The sequence below is a fragment of the Silene latifolia genome, chromosome X (assembly GCF_048544455.1).
Source record: "Silene latifolia isolate original U9 population chromosome X, ASM4854445v1, whole genome shotgun sequence".
Classification (NCBI taxonomy): domain Eukaryota; kingdom Viridiplantae; phylum Streptophyta; class Magnoliopsida; order Caryophyllales; family Caryophyllaceae; genus Silene; species Silene latifolia.
The window spans coordinates 74,819,712-74,824,632 of NC_133537.1; the positions used below are offsets into that span (position 1 = coordinate 74,819,712).

At 36.1% G+C, this 4,921-nt stretch overlaps 1 long non-coding RNA gene across 3 annotated transcripts; it reads left to right on the forward strand.

The window, feature by feature from the left end:
* Positions 1–1,004: 1,004 nt before the first annotated feature.
* LOC141621449 (uncharacterized) lies at positions 1,005–4,551 on the forward strand. 3 transcript variants are annotated; one of them, XR_012532339.1, is made up of 4 exons: positions 1,005–1,121; positions 2,588–2,857; positions 3,813–4,162; positions 4,275–4,551. It is a non-coding gene; the product is annotated as an uncharacterized LOC141621449 (long non-coding RNA). The 3 variants fall into 3 exon arrangements; XR_012532337.1 differs by having other exon boundaries at positions 1,036–1,121; positions 2,588–2,930; positions 3,604–4,162; XR_012532338.1 differs by having other exon boundaries at positions 1,036–1,121; positions 2,588–2,889.
* The last annotated feature ends 370 nt before the right edge of the window (positions 4,552–4,921 follow it).

Genomic DNA, 4,921 nt, shown 5'->3' on the forward strand with positions numbered 1-4,921 from the left:
TGAATTACCAACAATAACATATAGATAATCAAAACTAAACATTATAACAAACTAATAAAGATCGAATTAAAGCAATTATGATAACAATAAAGGAGAGAAGGAATTGAAGCAATAATTAAGATTAAGAGATTAAAGAAGAATGATAGTACCGATACAAATCCGAATCCGAGTAGCAAAAGTGTAGAAAGAAAGCAAAATCCAATGAACAGTAGCAAGGTATAGAGTAAAAGTCAGTAAGAGAGAATAGAGAGGAAGAGAGGAGTTACGTTGTTCCCTCCTTCAGACTTATACGAAATTACTCTCTAAACCTAACCTATAGACTAATTACAAAAGCTCATACGAAAATTAGGCGGAAAAAGTCTATAGAAAGATAAACCACTCGATCGAGTGGAAATAAACCACTCGATCGAGTAACTAGCCATCAAACCTCTCGATCGAGTGGAAATAAATCACTCGATCGAGCACTCCTTGCAATGTCTTCTTTTGTGTAAGCTTGAACTGCTCGATCGAGCAACTCCAATATATAAAGCATTCGATCGAGTAGAAAATCTACTCGATCGAGCTATCTTGGCCCGTAAGACATCAAAATACTTCCCGAAACTAGCTCACGCGTCTTCCAAGTGTTAGATTTCCAAGCTCCGGCTCCTCGTTCTCCATAAATGCATGCAAATGGGACGAATTAGGCTCGATTTAGCTCCTCTTTGGTTTATTCCTGCAAATTACATAAAACGAACCAAAGTTGAATATTCGGGGGTATTTGTAGCTAGATGCTACATAAATAGTACAGAAATGCGTGTAAAAATGAGGTAAAAACCTTATATAAAATACACGCATCAAATATCCAGTCAGAACTCCGACCGTCACATGAACGAGTGCAACCAAAACTAACATGCCAAATGAGAAATGACCCCTATGTTAGTTCTTCCCTTTAGCCATTGGATCGTATTTGTTCAGTGTTTTTCAATGCCTTAATTTTGCAATTGGATACGTTGTTTTTTTTACTCAGGTTCAATATCTCATCTGGTTCACATTTTCAGTGTGCACATCTGAGCGCGCATGCCGTATTCGAGTAGCATGGGTTCGACTGCTATTGTTGTTCACTCTCACACCACCAAGACCAGGCGCGTCGGCTACATAATTATATTTTCTCAATTCGTTTCCTCCATAAATTTTCTTGGTCTTTGCCACCACTATTTTTTGCCACCACTATTTCTTGATCAATTGTTGTAATCGCCTTAATTTGAACTTGACCGTCACTGATCGATTGATTTGAAGTTTAGTTCACTCTCTTCTGGAAATATTATTGTCTATATACTTTGACTGTTCCGTGCGATGCTTTTTCACATACTGATTTCGTCATAATACAAATATACAATTCCAGTCAATACCAATAAATTATAACAAAATTAAAATGAAGCACTCTAAATTGAATTGGAAAAGGATAGGATGTACCTCAACAAAAATTAGGAAAAGGTATGGAATTCATTTGAAAAGATGGAATCCTTTTTAGTGAATAGATGGTAAATTTGAGATGGAATACTTACCCAGTTGAGTTGAAACACTAAATGTGCGCAGAATTAAAGTAGATAAAGGTCATTTGAGGTGTGGCTATTGGATTTGTCCTTTAACAAATGGTGTGGCAGGAACCATCAGTGTGTGTGAACATTTTCTTGCAATTTTTTTTAACGAATCCAAGTTGTTGTTATCCTTTCAAATGGGACGTTGATCTCTGACTTGGAATTGCTAATTGCATAAACAAGGAGATCCCTTCGTTGTTTAGAGTAAGTGTGGATGGATGATTAGTGAAAATGCCCATTATAGTACCCCATATATATGTTCGCTTTGGCTCTTGATGATTAAACGGAGTTCCATGTGTCTTTTAATTTTTTGTTGGTCATTATTCGTCCATGCACATTCGTAGTTGGAGGAGTTTTGAAGGTTCAATCCAACTTCGTTTTTCTCCGAGTGGCTCTAATTTGATTTTTTAGTAGAGCCAACTATAGCAGATCCTGAGATTATACTAAAAATTTTGACGGAAATAGACCTCAAATTTATACACAGTCGTAAAAACTTGGTTTGGAAGTGATTACTAAAAAGTGTTGACTTGTGAGAAAAGATCTAAATGCCTACTTAAAACTTAACATCCAGCAATCTTCGATAAGTTTTGGTCGGAAAATTGGCTAGAGGTCTTATTTTTCTTGTCTTAGGCTGAAGTAGTCATTTACTTTGTGTGGGTCAGATTGTGTATATCTTGACGTACCAAATGAGCTAATCCTGGACTAGCTAAGTTGCATGTATCTCAAAATTCCATGAGATTGTTTCTTAACTGTAAGATGTGTAGCGTTATATTCGCATACACGCAACTATAGGATTTCTAAAGGTACTTCCGATCAATGCTCCTCAAACTTGGCTATTTATGACGAAATTTGATAGTTTTTGGACTACAATGAGCCAATGATGCATGAGTAATTGAATATACATCCCAGTGTCATCTATGTCGACACGCGACACTAAAACTAAAGTGAAGTGTTGGACAGTTGGAGTAGCGTAGCTTCTGAAGAACTATATTTTTTTTTTATCTTTGTAGCCGAGAAAGCTCACTACAGTACAAGAGATCCAATTGTAGCCTTGAAGGAGTACTTATTTGAAAACAACTTAGCCACTGAAGCTGACCTAAAAGCCATTGAGAAGAAACAATTAGGATTCGTCAATAGATGATTTGGGTTAAGAAAAAATGATATCCGAGTTTAACTGACCAAAGGAGTGTTGGAGAGGAAAAGAAGGGAGAAGCAAAAAATGAATGAGTGGGAGGAGAGTAGGTAGAAAATGAACGGAGGAGAAGAATGGAGGACAAGTTGTACGTATTATTTTCAGTCTTCGCCTTTTTAAGTTAGTGCTCTGAATTAGTTTGATTTTGTGTTTATATGAGGGTTTTTTGTCAAACACAACCTTTAAAAAACTTTTTTTTCCAAACACCACCTTTAAAAAAAAAGTTTGTAAAACACAACCTTTAATAATTTTTTTTTTGTAAAACACGACATTTTGGCAAGAATTTAACCACCTTGCAATAGGGTGACTTTAAGTCGATATTTGAGGTAGCAAACGAGGTCGATTTGAGGTGTTCTTAGACTTTTTGGAAAGGTGGTAGTACAAGCTTTCCAGGGGTTACCAATACGGTGGTGATAGGTGGCCTTATGTGGGGTTTATTGGTGTATATAGTAAGGTTGGTCAAAGAGTGAATTGGAGGTAAAAACAAATCAGAAAAACACCAATTCACTCCTTGACCACCATTACTTTAAACACTAATAGACCCCACATAAGTCCACCTATCACCGCCGTATTGATAACGCCTAAAAAGCTTATACTCCCACCTTTCCAAGGAGTCTAAAAACATCTCAAACCGACCTCGTTTGCTATACCAAACATCGACTGAAAGTCACCCCATTGCAAGTGTTCAAGCTCTAGCCAAAATGTCGTGTTTAACAAAAAAAAATTTATTAAAGGTTGTGTTTCACAAACTTTTTTTTTAAAGGTGGTGTTTGGAAAAAAAAGTTTTTTAAAGGTTGTGTTTGACAAAAAAACCTTTATATGATGTGGAATTAGCTGAATTAACTGATCTTGCTATCTTGCTATCTGGACCCCTATATGTCGTTGCGTGATTATACTTTATAAGTGCATATTTGCATAGAACCCGGAAATTTGCATCATTAGTTGGCGTCTTGACTAAACCTGTTTGATAACGTCACACTATGGAAGTTAATCCGTGTTCATGAGTATATATTACTAATTTCTATTTTGCTTCAAATCTGTAGGTTTCGGGGAAGGTGTTGCCAGCTTTGAACGGAAAGCTGACCAGATGGCTTTCTGTGCTCCTACTGTTGATGTTTCAGTTGTTGACCTCAACGCCAGAATTGAGAACCCTGCAACCTACGAACAAGTCTAAGCTGCTATCAAATAAATCACCATGACCATTATGGCAATAATGTGTACATGGCTGTTAGTTACTATTAGTTTGTAATTATGATTCATCTCACTGCTTGAAAATAATGTAAAATCTTAATGATATGTCGATTGGCAGGGAAGAGTCAGAGGGCAAGATGAAGGGAACTTTGCGCTACATTGAGGATGACGTGGTCTCCACCGACTTTGTTGGTGACAACCGGTATAGCAATAATATGATTCCCTAACTTCATTTCAGAAATTTAACCATCTCTGTTGTCATTTTTGAATCGATTAGCCAGTTTTGATTGTTCTTTTCTCCATGAAGTATACAGATCAAGCAATTTTGATGACAAGGCTGGTATTGCCTTGAATGACAACTTTATTAAGCTTGTCTCATGGTACGATAACGAATGTGGTTACAGGTAATTAATGGCACATTTTCAAGTGTGATTTAAGGTTTCAATTGATTGTTAGGCTGATAACATTGATGTTTTTACATAATAATGTATGGTCAATCTGATAACGGATTTGTTGTGCTAGCTACTTGTGAGTTATGTCAAATATCTAGGACACTTGCTAAAATGTGACTATAGAATAATGTTGATATGATTAGTTGTATAGTACTCATATATCATAATTACCTGATATTATCTACACTCCTTTAACTGATGTCCAGGTTACGTTTTAGTAGAGAAGTTGCAGATACGGATGAATGGTGATGTAGAAATGAAAGACCTAGAGGCTATAGGTAGTAAAAGATCCAAAGATGAAAGCCTGGACATAGATGATGAGTTGGAGCTTTTTTTTCTCTTTTTCTGTATAGTTGGGTAACCCATTAGATTATGGGCGTCTTAAACTGTTTATCCTTGACATGTACAACTCTTAAAGGTCAAATTTCTTATTTTCATTTATCCTCATTTATATCAAATAAACATTTAATGGTCAACATGGCTACTTCATCCTAATGAAACTTTAGAAT